At 44.6% G+C, this 16,889-nt stretch overlaps 1 protein-coding gene across 6 annotated transcripts in view; it reads right to left on the bottom strand.

Moving 5' to 3' along the window:
- LOC139344008 (RNA binding protein fox-1 homolog 3-like) overlaps window positions 1-16,889 on the bottom strand; it is a 349,683-nt gene that overhangs the window by 314,844 nt on the left and 17,950 nt on the right. The window lies entirely within an intron of this gene.

Genomic DNA, 16,889 nt, shown 5'->3' with positions numbered 1-16,889 from the left:
TTATATCACATACAGGTGCTACCTGTCACGGCCTGCTTCTAAACTGTGGAGCTCCCCTTTCTTTACATGTCGTTGTAGAAGCACACAGATATATCTGTTTTCAATGATGTGTTACAGTACCACACTTTGGTATTTTCCACATATGCTTATTCAATATCCCGGCGATAAAACCAGCAGGACCACAATTTGCCTTCAAACATTTAATCTCCAAAAGAAAACACTTCCACACAAAGCAGCGAGAAGCTAAGTAACAGTACAGGGTCATTTGGCTCCCATGAAGTATTGGTGAAATGAGTTTCCATGGAGACTAATATGCTCGCAACTAAAGACACATAGAGTGGCATTTGGGAACGAGCGAAGCAAACTGTGGGGCACAAAGATAACAAGCTTAGACAAAGAGACGTATGTCAACACAGTCTTAGCACAGAGGGCGCAACACGTGCAGGAAGGTGGTGGACATTTTCCACAGGTGAATGTCAAATAGGAATTAAGTGGTCCTTTGAATCAAAAGCATTAAACTCTGACACAAATGTTGAATGTGGCAGCTTCAAAAGCTGGACTGGAGGCATCACGTGTTAGATCTATACGGCATTTCTGTCAACAGAGTAGCTCTGAATGAATGAATGTTATGCATATAAGGGGGTCAGGGTTAGGGTTAGAGTCAGGGGTCAGGGTCAGGGTTAGGGTTAGGGTTAGGGTTGGTGTTAGCGCAACACAACATCATGGAATTCATGATTCATATCAGCCTAAAGTCACACAGCCCTGATTACAGGGATATTTCTGCGCTTTCTGTTCTGTTTTTGGTTAAAGTCTTTTTGTAGCTGAAAAGCCATTTGAATAAAACAAGGCAGAAGCTTGAACATCTTTCAAGTGAAAAAATAAAGCTGGAAAAGTGTTCAGTATGGTCTTTGAAATATAGCATGACCTCGACTTTTTCAAACAGTTTTCTGAGGAGAGAGAAAGAAGTGATCTTATACTGTGTTCTGGCCAATATGGTGTAATGACTTTAGGGTCAAGGTTCGAATTCAGGAGAAGGAAAAAAGATTAAAAACATTACACAGAATAGAAATCATACTTTTAAAAAGAAAACCCATTCAGCAACACTAACATTTGGTTTGACAGTTGTTATATTTTCAAAAGCTTCTGGCTGATATATTTCAACCAGTCCAGAGTCTTCAGGAGAACAGGATCTGCAGAACGTGGGCTCCAACCTGAAATGCATGCGACTCTTACACTGTAGGGTTCCTTTGGTCTGACACCAACAGTCAGTGTAACCATGAACATTAACCAAGAAGCTATAGACACCTAAACCTTCAGATTGTGGTATTGTAATCAAGAAAGAACCAAAGAACGTGATCACATGTTTTGGTTTTGGAGTGTCTGCTGCTCCAGGAACCAAAGCAAGTTCTCAGGTTCGTACATGAAAACAGCCAGAGAAGAACTCCAGACCTCATCCCACCAGTCTGACCATCCTGCTTGGTGGTGCGGTGAATTCGGGTTCTGGGTTGGCGAATGGATGGGATCTCCCTTTTTGCAAAAACTTAAAAACTGCATTGATTAATGACCTCAGGTGTGCTGCACCCTGGGAGCTCCCTACTGAAACAAAGTCTCCACACGAAGGTAAAGAGCATACAAAGGTGAGTCAGACTCTGATAATGGACACTGGTGAATCTGCACGGTTGCCTATAAAACAGATATAAAGCTATAAAGTGCTGCTCAGAGGTGACCTTTATTTTGAAGAGCTGCTGTGTGACATGCTGTGAATTAGCCAATATTAACGCTCTAGAAATTTATGCCTTTGCGCAGCTTGACCTCTAAGTCAACAGTATGTCGAGAACAACTGGAGCGATTGTAGGAAAACACATGCTGCTGTGCACACACAGCAATAAATGTATGACAATGCACGCTCGCCAGAAACCTCTGATGTCTATCTGCCGGCGAGCCACTGCGGCCACTGTCATTGGTTACAAGGTGAGCCACCCTACGTGCACCCGGGAAACTTATTGATGTGATCGAGTTGGGATTTTTGCTTATCACCACAATATCAAGTCACCTTGTTCTTTTATTTTTTCTAATCAAAAGTCAACAACGGTGCTATCTAACCCTGATATGGAGCCAATTAAATCCTTGTCTCAATCTATGGCGCCGTGGAGCGCATTCTAATTCGTTGTCAGTTCAACCTTTAACTCCTCTAGGTCCTGTGTCCGGGCTTTGGGTTTGCTGAAGGGAAAGTTTGGACACTTTTGATGGCGCGATCAGAGGAATTAAGTGCAGATGAAGAGCACAGGGTTATAAGATGAAACTATAATCATACAGGCAGTTTCACAGATGCACACCGACTTTAGTACCACGAGCCTCTGTTTTATCACAAGGTTGAGGGAGAGGGGGAAGCTATTGACACACAGAGGTACGGCTAAGCCACTTCACATCCCAATCGATCACAGGTCCACTCCACTACAAGTGGCATTCCCCTTATAAAGCAAGTTTTTCCTGCCCGCACTGACTTTCAGGATCCAGACACGTGGCTGGACTTTGGTCCTGCAGTATCTTCAGTTACAGCACTGAGCAGCACTTTTGTCCTCCTCCTTTGTTCCTCACTCGAGACTCAGTCGGTTTGAGAATGTTTCTAGCTCAGTTTTTGGCTGCTGCAGAAGCAGGAAACAGATGGCTGGCTATATGTGGATGGTACTACAGAGTGTCCAGCTCAAATAAAGTGTTCTTTCACAGGATCTTAGTGTTTTTTAATGCCTGCGTAGGGAACTTCATAAAGCCTTGGACCAGGAACTTGTAAATGGCCCGTGACAATGAGATTACAAAAAAAGATTTTTATGGTATTTGACATTTTAAAACTGAATTGAAATTCCTCCCTCCCTGCTTTCTTTAACTCCAGCTAATCCCTCCCCGGAGGAAGCCCATTAACCTGGACCAACACTCTGGCCCTCCTGATGAGGCTGGAGACAGGCCTCCTCCATTCAATGTCCTGATCTCTGTCACTCAAATGGTCACATAATTATTGTGTGTCTTTACAGGTTACATAGTGGGTATTAGCTGCGTTGTAAGCAGACATTAATTACACGGGCAGGAGGACTGAGTTAATAAGGCTGTTCTGAGGAGGCACCTTCGTGGACAGTTACCATGGAGTCATGCTTATGGATACGACATGAATGAGCGCGGCTGTTTACGTTCTTGATGCCGCAATGATAAGCTCATTCATGACATACCATCAGGCAGGCGCTGACAGTTTGAAATTGCATTAATCCTTATCTATTCATTATGAAATTTGCGAGTATAGGTGTAGCAATGTCTTATCGAGCCGTGGCGCCTCAGCTGAATCCGAACTGATTTCTATCTATCTGGAATCCATTGCAAATTCCTCTCATGGCCAGCAATGCAGGAGGCGGTGACTGCTGCTCACAGGTCAAGTCAGATTCATCTCGGGCTATCTGATCAGCCCATCCCAGAGCTGTGCTATGTGTGAGAAATAGCACATTTTAGATTACAGCACTCCCTCTAAAAGCCTTCAGCTGTAGTGCACGTCTTTCAATAGTTTGGTGCAGAGCATTCATTTCATCTCTGGGCGCTTCTTTTAAAGGCTATCCCACAAGGTCCTATCACTAGGAGGTTCAAGGGCAAAATAAATCAGCGATGACACGTCCCATCGTTGTTATGTAGGGCGCAGAGGTCTCCTGTCTGCAGCAGGAGCTCAGGTTGAGAGATCCCCTTTGTGTCTGAAGCAGGATCACATTAACAGCCTGACTCATTACATTAATAGCAGTGCCACCGCCGCAACATGAATAATGCCATTCCTTCTGTGAAGGGGTTACAAACCAGTCTGACAGCGGAAAAAGCATCAGGCTATTATTAACCATAAATCCATAAATGACACACACTGTCCATACAGGGGGACAGGTATATTTAGAGCTGAGCCGCGGTACTTTGTTGAATCCATTAACGGTGGATACGGGATGATGAGAAAAACCCATTGTTTATATTCAAATGAAAGACAGATGGGAAGCAGCAGATAATAAAAAATGACGAGGCCGGGACTTCCTGGCAGGTCTGAGATGCACGCTGTGTAGGTGCGACATCCTGGATTCGAATCTGCCCCAGGACCCTTGCCACATGTCTTTTCCCGTTGTTGTCAAATAAAGCAAAAATGACAGAAATATAATCTTCAAAAAAACGTCTAGGCTGCAAATGCTTAGTAGCTCCGTGCCCTTCATTGTTATGAATCGCAGGAATGCTTGTGGCAGCTCCACCGGATCAGCAGAATTTGGAAATTCTTCAAAAGCTGAATCTCCTCTAACCTTCCCCACCTCTCGAGCACCTTCCCCACCTACCCCAGCACCAGGGGATCTGTCACAAATCAAGGCTGGGAAGGTCAATAAAAGCAAACCATGCCAGACTCTCTGACTGACACATCAAAAGTTCCCTCAGCAGCGCTCAACACTCTGCCTTCCTTCCCTTCCGACCAATTTAGCAGAGTCCGAGGGGAGCCCCCTAATCCATGCCTCTGAAAGCGCGCTTAATCAACCTCTGATTAAGAGGGAGCACGCCAAGGTGTCCAGCAACATCTTCGCTGCCCCCACCCACTCCCGAAGTCAAACAAAACAGAGGGAAACTGGATTTATCTGTCTTCACAGCCTCCCGTCCCTGATGCTCCCTCACAAATGTCTTAAGTCTCCTTGGTCTTGTTGTGGGCCCTTCATTCATTTAACATCGGCTGATACAAAGCAAACATTTAGTTCCCTCTCATTTCGAAACCACCCCCCCCCCTTTCTCGCTCTCCTTTTGTTTTTTTCCTGTTGTTGTTATGAGCGTCCCCCAGGTGTCCGGGAATGAATTAAACATCAGTGTGTTGGTAGGAAGGGCACCGCTTCTCCTGAAAGGATTGAATGCAGAGCGTTGTTTGAGAGGAGAGCAGCAGTGGAGGTGACAGAGGAGGCTTTGCTCAGCACGAGGACGCCCAACCATCAGGGACACACTTTGACCTCCAACATCTGATCGCCTTCATGAATAGTCATCTTTCAAGTCTCTCCAAGTGATTGGGGTTTTCCAAACTTTTGAAAAATGAGAGGCCATGTTTGCTTTTGTTTATCTTGTTAGGCTGCTGCGTGTGGGTGTGTAGGTGCGAGTGGGTGTAGAAAAGCAATAAATCTGTTGCTGGAGGCTTTGTTAACCTCAGTCATTTAAGAAACACCGCTCTGATTTTCAACCTTATTGGTATCGATTAAAAGCAGGTCCACACTACCTCCAAACGTAGCCCGATTCAGCTGCCCGGTTTGCCTCCTCCGTCAGCGGTTGGTAGGACTACCTCTAAATAAACATTACAATTATAATACCTGACCCTACCCATGACATCGCCATTTTAAACCCTGCCTCCAAAGTTCTGATTGGCTCAGTTGTCTCAGCGGTCCACAAGCACAACACCAGCCTTGTTTTAATCACAGAGAGAAAATCTGAGATGTGACTCAGAGATCTGGAACCAGGCGGCACCTGACAGCCAGCCTCAGCTTTGGCCACCACAACAAAATCCAGATCCAGACCTCATTATAAAGATAACTGTCATCCCATAGCGAGCTAAATGTGGGTGGACTGCCTCTTCGTGTGAGGAATCAAGTGCAATAAAACACGGGATACAGACAGAAACTGACAATAAACCTGAAGAAAAAAAGGTCATCGGTAGGAACAGGAGTTCAGCTCACAGAGTGCACGTCTCTGTGATATGAGGCTGGAGAATATTTGCTCGGCTATGATTGCTAGAAGTGGCGAGCACAGTGAGAGCAGCTTATAGGGATGTTAGCGGAGATCGGATGTTTATGTAATTAACAGCAAAGTTGTCCTTTAACAATATTTGGTGCTCAGCGGGGTGTTATTGTGTTAAAACCCAGCATCTGACAAGTGGATCATTTGCATAAAATAACATAAAACGGTGTGTGAAACCCAGACAGACTAAACAAAACACTGAGACACCTGACATTATCAGATACTAGTGTTTCCTGCTTGAATGTGCCAAATACAAAAAGTACAACGTGCACCTGATTTCTCCACGATCATCTTGTCTGACTTGTCTTTTTAAGTCGAACCACAGCTCAAACAGAAGAGCAAGGTCTTGTTTTCACCGAGATGTACTGTACTACACTCCACATGCATAAAGAAAGGCATGTATCCTCTGAAGTCATCCCACGGGCTCGGTGATTGACTGACGATGGTCTGGTAAACATACCCACGGTCCCCCAGAATTGGCCAAAACACAGTCTTTGGCCCAGAATTTTGCATCTGCTGTCGGCTCTAAAAGTAGGAAAACTACATTTCAATTAATATGAGCTTAGATTTATTCATTTGCTTGTTGGCATGCTCAGAGTGGAGTGCATGTGTTAAGAGAAGCTGTGCTGCAGAATCCCAGCTTTTATTTCATTAGTTTTCTTTCAGTCTGGTATAATCAGGCATGAGCATGACAAGTTTAGAATCCTGCAAGCAAGTTATGAAGCTTTTCAAGGTGAAATATCTGATTTTTTCTTCCTAAGTTGATTATCCAGGAAGGAGAAATGAGTCTCATATTTCAAGGCAGAGTTCAGTGAACTGTGGTCATGTGATTAATACCCTTGTCTGAGACTTTGCCAAAGAGCTAATGCCTGGCTTTTGGTTTACAATAACAACAGATTTGTGTTGTGCATGCGGTCAGAAGAAGAACAGAAAGTCAAAGGCTTTTTCAGAGCGAGAACAGACTCGGTAGGAGTGTGGGTTAAAAGGAAACATCTCCTGTATCTCCTCAGCTCAACTCCTCTGTCAGATATCTCCGCTATTTCACAGCGACTTTCATCAACAAAGTACTGTGCTTGTCCATGGCAACACCCACATAAAACACAGTCAAGGTTGCGTAATCTCTTTTGCATTACATGTAACACAAGAAGCTTCCTCCCCATTTTCAGCACTTAGCAACAGAGAAAATGTCCATTGATGGTGCTGACCTGCAGAAACGGAGGACGCTCTGACAAGCCGACGCTTTAGATCCATCGCTGTCGTCCGTACGCAATTAATTGCTTTGAATGCACGGTGTGGTTTGTACGTCGGACTAAAACAGGCGCTGCAAACAAACGATTCAGTGAGACGTCAATCACCTGCAGGCTGAACACGCCCACGCAGTCAGAGGAAAAAGTCTAATTAGCCAAAAAGTGAGAACACCTGTGTGGCGTGAGATTGGCTGAGTGAGAGCACAGAAACCCCCCCACAGGTATCCAGTCGTGCAGATTGTTTGTCTTTTGTTTTCTGAGGTTTTGAGATATCTGCTGAAGCAGTGAAGTCTGTTCCATCCTCAGCACAGCGGAGGTGACGGCATTTACTTTTTACTGATACGTCTTTTTTTTTTTTTAGAAAGTGCTGAATGTCCATGAAAGGAGGGGCAACGTGTTTTTACCTCAAAACCCCGACAAATGAAATCAAACCTATCCGCGCTGCTGGGAACCATCAGGCTTAGAGTTATTGTTGTGTTTTGGGTAAACTGACCCTTCGGCAGCTCCATGTGATACACAGAGATAACTCCACTTAAGCAGATTTCATTACCTTGGTGCACTTAACTGCATATGCATCTTTAGTCTTGGTCGGCGGTGGAGGGGCTTAAACCAGACTGAAACCTTTATTTAACCTCGACTTTAAAGGATTTGCTCACAGCAGTTGGGAAAAATCTTAAATTATGATACATTTCCTGCACACTGAGCAGAAATACCACTTGTTCTAAATCTGGACAAATAAGGAATCCGAGGGGTTTTAATTAATCGGCGTTGGGCGCTCTTCTGCGTGTGTGCAGAATTTCGATCCAATGCTAAAATCTCACATTATGCAACGCGAAATAAAAGTTGTGGAGGAAGACATCACCTCCCACATCTGCTCAGCCCTCAATCTTTCCCATCCCTCCTTCTCCGCCTTGTATCAATTTGTTTTTTTGCATGTCAAGTCAAAAGGAGGTTGTCACAGGAGACAGCTCGCTCGTCTCATGCACATGATTGAGGTAGCTGCGATTTATGCCGACCCAGCCGGAGCGACAGACCTCACTTATCTCAGGCCAGCTCCTCTGCCAATGCCCTTTCACTCAGCCAATGAGGATGAAAGTTGCAGGTTGGGTTACTTTGTCAAAAGCAGAGGAACCATTACAAATCTACACTATCCATCCTTCTGTAGGGCATGGAGCTTTTCCCCTGGCGCAAAGCTGCTGCAGACCTGACTCTCCTCAAAGCTGTCTGTCTATCTCTCACGCCCAGGAAACTCACAGGGGGGTTGTTATCACAAAGGGCCAATTTGTTATCCTGGTTTCACTCCATCACAGAAGCCATTATTTGGGACTTTTATCTATCAAGAAAAAGCTGTTAATGTGAGCACGAAAGTGTGTACTCTGTCATTACGCCACTGAGGCTACGGACTTCACCTCACACCGATTCAAGCTGAATGAAGCCGAGGCAATTACTCAAGAGGAAAAGATCAGAACCACGCCGACGTGAACTACCTTGAACTTTTAAGTTGCGGCCCGGTGGAAACGCCACGTCTGATCCTTATGTTAATATTTTGTGTACTAATTGCACTGCAGCACAAAGCCCTTGATGGAGTAGGCACTTCCACCGTAGGCGGATCCTCCTATTAGTCGCAGCCCCGGTCTGCCTACGTGCTCTGACACCAGCGCCTAAGCCGCTGACTGCTGGATAATGCATCCACACCTGCAGGACGGACAATATTTCATAAACCTGAGCGCAAAGCCGTGATTTATCACGTTCACTTATTACTTGAGACACTTGGAATGATCGATTGGTTTATCCTCCAAGCTGAAGCTATGTATATACATCAGAAGGGAAAAAAGAGGGGAGGAAGACGATTACCTGCCTAGGTACCCAGGTGGGAGGTTATTTCCTGAGAGTCAACCTTCATGCGACGGTCTCGTGCCCATTGTGTCTCCATCATGCAGCGTGACCTGGCTGTCATTATCAGACGGACGGCTGCTCCGTCTATGCAAATGCTTTCTATTCTTTCCTCCGCACGTTCGGGTGGATTTAGCACCGAGTTCAGAAAGGAGAGCCGAGCTCTGCATAACACTCTGCTTTAATCCATTTTTCTCTTTGATACAAGAGAGGGAAAATGTCACGGAGGTGTTCCAGACATTCACATGAGACCGAGGAACTTAACTTATTATATTTGCTGTTAAAAAAAGAAGTAATTATAAGCAAAGGAAATGAAACAAACATTTGCCTTCCAACCAGAAACAGCCAGTAGATGAAATGCCACTGCCGTTTACAATTAGGAGCTCGGGGCCTTTTTCTCCACATCAACCTGTGAAACATCTATTTGGCTTCCTGACATCTGATCCACAAAGTCCTGACATCCACAAACCATTCTCAGTCCGGCCCGATCGCTTGTCACACTCTCGGTGTGGGCTGCAGTCCCCCTCCACCCTCATCACAAGTCATCATTACACCACAAGCTGTCAAATTAAAACTTTTAAACTGTGCGAATGCCTCCTCGGAACTTTCCCTTTTTCCCAGCAACATATTGCAGAGATAATTGAGGATATTAGCAGCCAGACTGTTACCAAGAGATGAAAGGCAAGGAGGGAGCGGTGACAGCTCCTCTCGCTCGTGGCGGTAACGAGGGACTGTCAAAAGTCTCTCCGTGTTTATCTCGGATCATCTAGGGGGATTTAAAACCCTTACCTTCACAATTCCATTCTTTATGGCGCGTCCTTTATCCACAGTGATTTACGGAGGCTCAAGCCCTGCGCCGTGTGATGAATGAGCACTCTTCACAAGGTGTCAGGGCCAGGCGGTGACTGCCCCGCATCCCCTCCCCCCGCTTCATCTTTCTTTGCCTTTCTTCTTCTCTCCTCGTCTGCCTTTCGTTTCAAATTGGCCTGATTACGCGTTGGCACACTAAGTGGATTGACACATGAATTCTGATTTACACGAGGAAGCACGAAAGGCTTTCTGCAGATGACGGTTTGGACCGATCGCTGGGTGACATTCGGACAAATGACGTTCAGGTTTTAAGGGACGTTTGTATGTTCACATTCTTGAGTTTTGGGGTACAAATGGAACAGATGTCGACATCTGACTTTCATTTTCCAGGTTCGAGCCTCAAGTTTGCTCGAATCTTCAAACCTTAAATTAGTTCAAAGCAACCTCAAGCAGCTTAGCATCAACACGAAGCCATAGCTTCAGTGCAATGAAAGCAAGACTTTTTTCAGGATTTTTGCACCATTTGAGTTTCTGCTAGGGTCAAAATTAATTTGAATTAATTTGCATGTGGAGAGCGACTCAGAGAAAACAGCAGTGTCATAATAACAATGCATGAAACGTATTGTACGTCTGAGCTTCTGGAAGAGCTGAGAAACTGAATGATGTGACCTGAGTAATCTCGGTCTGGGTTTAGAGAGACCACGGTGTTACAGCACGAAGCCTCCATTACAAACTGGAGGCACAGAGTCTGACAGATGCATTATGGGAAGGGTAGGATCCAATGTTTTTGGAACAGGGCATCTCGGCCTCCATCCATCAGTCTTTTGTGAGCTCTCCAACTTCATGACACTAAATCACTGAAGTGCCTCTTTAAATCAAAGTGCAGCTCTTACGCCTGCGGACTATTTAGCCCAAACAATGACCCGAGGAAACCAGTTTCCGTCTTTGTTTGGGTCCAGGAAGGCTGCCGTGGCTTCACTGCTCTGTACATTGAAGAGCTGAATTTCGTAGCTGAGACTTGTTGAAGACTTCAGGCTCATTTCTGTGACATACACGTCGTAAATAAGTCCTCAGCCCCTCAGCTGTGAACCTCTGCCTGACCAAAATTAGGCTGAATAATGAATTAAATAACATCACAGGCCACTATAGGCGTTTTCGCAGTAATTACCTCGAATTTGACGCAGTCTGTCTCTGCAGCATTTTCCGGCTTCGCTCCCCGTCATGCCCCCGCAATTAAAGTAGGTCATCAGTATGCAGGTAACCAGTTCTTTATCACCCACTTTCAGCTTTCAGCAGTACAACAAATGTGTCTGCAACAACATTGTCAATATAACCCTCCCCAGTATGTTAATGCCAATGCCTCAAATATGAAAACGATTTGCATATTAAGTTTCTCAAAGCTCACATAAAACTATACTTAAAAGAATCTACAAACCTCAGAAGGAAAATGAAACTGTGTCTCCAGCAATTACCAGCAATACAAAAGTAAGACACTCGGCTCCGTATCGACAAATTTTCTAACTTTTGTGCAACTTTTATGGCGTAAACTCGCCAATGAAAACAGAGCTTTCAATATTAATAAAATATGCCTCTGGGTGTGCCCTGCTCAGCGTGAACAATGATTACAGCAAACACTTAAACAACAGAAAACTTTCTGAAATGACTTGGATTGCATTTGCATTTTCAGTTCATACATTTTAATTTGTTTTAGGGCAGCTGTCAGGCTGATGCTAGAAATTGTGTCACAGATTTAGATAATGTGGAATGCTGGGGGGGAGGGGTGGGCTGGGGTGGGGTGGGGGGGCTTATTGAAGCTTTTTCTTTTGGGAGAAAAAAAAAATACCTCACTGACACAGAAAGTGAAGTGTCATTTTATTGACATTGTTATGCTGACAACATGTTAAGATTTGTTTTAAGAGTTTGGAAATCCGGGCTAAGATCCTCTGGGAGTGTGTACGTGACTTTGCATAAACATCACGTATTTAGTATTCAAGGGCGAAAGTGGATTCTGGCTGACAAATCATGGCTCAATCATTTTAAAAACAGCAGGTCCTTTGTGTTTGTGCTGCTGCGAGTTTGGCAGGTTAGTCCATTAAGCAGAGTTCAGCTATGTATGAACAGAGAGTATAATACAACACAAACATAATAAAACACAGCGCAGCGTAGCAAGGAGACGAATCACATCAAGGTTACTTTAGTTCCACATTTTCAGCTCAGTTCTACTTTCCCTCACGATTTGATTTTAGTTTCAGTTCACTTTTCGTTTACCTTATTTCAACTATATTTCACTTATATAACCTCTGTTAGTTTCCGCTCAGTTTGGAGGCAAACGGGAACCAGAACCCGCTCTGGGAATTTCTTACATTTGGGTCCGGCGTGTTCGGCAGCTTTCGAGGGCGGATCGCTTCACGTAATCTGGTGAACTTGTTCGCTCTTCTCTCTTGTATTCTGCTCTGATCACAGCAGTTTAACTGAGGCATGATGGAGCAGCCTGGTGGCTAACTGCTTTTTGCTAGCTCTGCTATCACAGACTGTATTTTGGGTGTCTCCCTCTCTTTGAACAGATCTCTGGGTTTCCTCTGTATCAAAACACCAGATAGATGCAGCCATGAATTAGATGTGGATCTGAGTAATTCCAGGCCAATCCTACCTGCCATTAACAAGAGCTCTGATTTAAGCTGAAACACCTCGAATCACATAAGAGGCATGGCAGGCTGCTGTTAGAGCGCCGCTGACAGCAGCTGCACTTCTTCACTCTGTATGCAGCCTGTCTGAACACCCTCTGCCTCTCTGAAGGGCATCCATTCAGCATCAAAACGTGTTCCTGATTAACTTTGTTTCACAGCTCGCTGGGGTTTTTTAAAAGTTTCAACAAATTTGTGGCACTACGACTTTAGCAAAGGACACTCCTGCGAAGGTAGCTGACACCAACAAAGCAAATAATCAAATCGTGGGACGCTTCCTCTCATTGTCAGGGGCCGAGTGTGGCCAGGTGACGGCTAATCTCCTCTGACTCGCAGGTGGTGACAGAGCTGTGGTGTGGATTCACAGCGTCACAGTTCAGCACAATGGCAGAAGAAGAATCTGTCTTTCTGTCTACCTTTTGATACCTTTGGTGTTGATCATAAGGAGTTTTGGTGAAGTAAAGGGAGGCCTGTGCCATATTTCATGTTTTTGTCATTAAACGCTTTAAATAAATACACTTTAAAGTTACCATGAAGTGTTTTATCACGTGTCTTGTGCTGTCTGTCACCTATACACAGTATGTGGATTAACAGGGGCAGAAATGTTTGTTTTATAGGTTTTATTAATGGTATTTTGGAGTTTGTCATGTTGCTGTCAAATGAAAGACTTTCTGAATCTTTATGTTGTGGATTACTGTAGAAAAACACAACTTTCTGACGTTATTTAAATTTTTTGAATGAAATATTTCCTGGTTTTCCCTCCAGCTGCTCTGAGCTTCACTTGTTGCTAAAGTAACGGCTAATTGCTGCTAACTAGCGGGCCAAACGCAGATAGCAGTCTGCGAGCTAGCTAGCTGTGTGTTTCACAACATGCGACGTCATTTACTTTTTGATGATTTGAGTTTAATTTTAGCTTGATTTCAGCTTTAAATCAGAGTCAGTTTCAGTTTTTTGCTGTCAGGCAGTTTTTTTATGAAGTGCCAAAAGACCCGTGAACACTGGCAGAATACTCACAGTACTACACTAAAGATTACTCTGCTGTAACACGCTCGAACACACCTGCAGGCATGACGTGACGTGTTATTACAGGACGTAACGTAACATCACATCATTCTGAGGTGTCACAAAATGATGTCCTGCCTGATTCTGTGGCTTCCTGTTGACACGGCTGTCTTCGTGTCTATTGGCCATCATCCTCCTCCGCCCAGAAGAAGACATATGAGTCTCCGTGCCAATCCATCTCCCTCCTTTACTGTTTGTCTTGCTGAGTGTCAGTGTCACATGTTAGGGCATTAGCTGTGAAGACATCAGTGGATGAGGTCAGCGTTGACACCGTGCCTCTATTAAATCAGTGGCCTCTGAAAGTGTGAGAACAAGCCTCGCTGTCACGCTGGGCCCGAGCTGAGGGTGACGGACGTTTCATCCTCACGTTGAGGACGCCATCGGATGGGTGTGGTGGCGAAGCTACGCCGAGGCTCACCTCCACACCTGGCTTCGGCACCGAGCCGACAGCAGCCATATGCCACTCCGCTCCCGTCACCAAAATGGAAATGAGCGAGCGAGCCGCACCGCGACGCCTCTAACCTTCAGCTGCTGTTTTTTCCTTGAGAGGTATTTCCATTTCACAGCCAAACCAGCCAGCAGATGGTTAAAGTGACAACAGTCTGGTATCTGGCTGATAAATCACTCTCCAAAACAGTAAACACACTCAGTAGGACATTATGGTTTAAACTGGGATAACGATGTGAGGAATTAGCGTTATATTAAAATATATGGAAAGAGTCCATTTAACAAAATGAATCAAATGAGCAATGAGAATCACAAAGCCATCTGCCCTTGAGTGTTTAGGTTAGTGCTTAGTTCCTGTCTAAATAAGTCTTGCTTAAACGCACGCCGCTCCTATCTCTGTACAATAATCATGCCTTTAGTGCTACAGAGTGTTGCAGTGCATTAAGATAAAAGCGCTAAAACAGTGTTTGTGCTGTATCCCAAATGGAGGCTGCTAAGTGAAGTAGCATGCTGTTATAGGAGTCGAGGGATGATGGTAGCATGAGTGCTTTTCTGAGTGGGAACACTTCACACTGCAGGGGTTTGCACTGATGCCACAGCATAAATTTGTCATATATCTTTTTCTCTTGCTTATATTTCTCTGCAGCGCTCGACGTATGCTGAGATAATTGATCACATTTGCTCATTTAGCCCACATTTTGGATTCCGGCCACACCGCTATTCATAAAAAGATCCTGCATTTTATTTATTTTTTTTATTATTTTCCCAGACAAACGACTTTGAGGGCTGTGAATCCAAAGTCTTTTCTGGGGGACTGAAGGCACAAAGGAGCGGGGTAACTCATGATGGAGAAATTCACAGTCAGAATGTGTCGATGCGCTCTCGATACAAAAAAGTGCATCAAAATAGGCAGAAATATAAAAGCCACATCAGAGAACTTAAGGGGGTTGGAGGAGAAACTACTGTTCCCATAATCCAGTAAGTCACACCCTCAGCTGGAGAGAAAGACTATCGGCTCTAGACTCTAATTCACCTTCCACAGCCCCTTTTTCTTACTGAGAGGCTTAAAATGGATTTAGCTCATAGGCCCTGAGATGAAAAATAACAGAAAGGTGCGTTTCACCATATAGCCATCAATCTGCTTCATGTTAAATGACGGGGCTAATCACCTTGAGAGCTTGTTTTCTGGCTACGCTGAGAGATAAACACCGCTCTGTGAAACTGAAGCCGGGGGATGACGCAGGCAGAGTCCTCGTCCAAAGTCTTTCCCGTGGTCTAACACTGAACCTGCCGTGAACGTGTCACCCCGGCTGAGGTCCTTAATGCGCTGAGGACCGTTCGCTCGGAGAGGTCTTAAAACTCCAGGCGGGCCTGCCGCCGCTCTCTCGCGATTCTGAAAACATTCTTATAAAACTGTGGGGGATGAGGAAAATAAATTTGTTGTGATGTTTACGAGTCTGCGCGGTTGAGGGCATTGGAGCATTGCATAATGTCATCCCGCAACAGGGGATGGGAAGGGGACCTTGGCCCTTACTCCTTCACACAAATGCATACATGCACCGAGCCGATAATGAGAATCCACCTCACCAAATCTTTCAATTCAAGGACTTGCTTAGATTGACTGTAATGCCTAAGTAATCAGCCTGTTCTGACCCACCTTGTCCTCGGCCAGGATTTATAGCACCCAATTACTGATCTCTATTACCCAGTGTGCCAAGGGGATGGAAATCAGACGAGTGGACAGACGGCCAGCGCTCTGTCTGCCGGTCTGGGTGACCAGGTGATGAGAGGTTGGCCTCCGCTCCTCTCTGCTTTCCGCCCATCTTTCATATCACATTACATGGCCAGACTGGCGGGGAAATTTTAATATTCTCTCAGGTGTCGAAACACTTGTGCATGTCAGATTTGGGTGATAAATATCATTTGCTTCAGAGTTCTCGTTTCTGGGTATACGTTCGGTGTTGTTCAAGCGACAGAAGCAACAGTTTTAATGAGAAGTAATAAAGGTATTAACGGCGTAGTCTGCCCCTCACAGAGTCCACAATCTTGTGATCACAAAAGATGATTGCAAGGGCAGACAATACCTGCAATATTGGCAAAATGTTCCACAAAGAAATTACCCAGCTGAAGACTTGTTTAGTCCCCGCAGTCTTTCACATAAAAATAATCTAATTTAGAAGCACTTTTACAAGCCAAAGTCCAATAAAATCCACTCGATAATTTCAACAAACCAACATCCTTGCAACTAAAGTGAAGGACTTATTTCCCTAGAACTTAGCCCCAGGCGCTGCCTCCCTCCCAGCACGGAGAGGTCTCTAAACTAATACCCCAAACTAAGCGTTTAGCTTATGGAGCATGTTAACACCACGATAAGACACGGGAAGAAGGACTGCGTCACCTTAACGGCTCCATTCAGGTCAAGAAGTATTCAGAAGGTCTGACTTTGATCAAGGTGATCCAAGTGACCTGGGTCAAACAACAAGTATGACTGTCCTTTTCAACAACGGCATTAGTTTACAAAATCTATGTTGAACTCTACAAGGATGAGAGAATATCTTTATCGGTTTACAAAATAAAAGCATCAGATATCCTCCAAAGCAAAGCGTGCACATGCATCAGTTCTGTGTCCTCGAAATTCCACTGATGTACAACTGAACAGCAAATGTGCTTTGAGGCAAACACAATGCCAAGCAAATGACATTTTCTCTCAGCAGAATGAGGAAATTAATTAACGTGCCTGGCAAGTTGCGAAAATGTCGATACTGAATGTATGTTTACTGACAACATATTTCATTAGTTCTCCACCAAACTGCGGTCAGCAAAAACTTGAGACGTGAGATTTATTTTCTAAGATCTGACCCGTGCAAGTCAATGTTCTTTCTATGCAACAGCGTTTGTCAACATGTGGCACTTGGAGTCATAAGAGTAGAATAATAAGAGTATTGGCAGTAGTATTCTGTACATGTACAAATACATGGCT

The sequence above is a fragment of the Chaetodon trifascialis genome, chromosome 15 (assembly GCF_039877785.1).
Source record: "Chaetodon trifascialis isolate fChaTrf1 chromosome 15, fChaTrf1.hap1, whole genome shotgun sequence".
Lineage (NCBI taxonomy): Eukaryota > Metazoa > Chordata > Actinopteri > Chaetodontiformes > Chaetodontidae > Chaetodon > Chaetodon trifascialis.
Note: the sequence above shows the minus strand (reverse complement) of the source record. Positions and strands in the feature narration are given on the sequence as shown.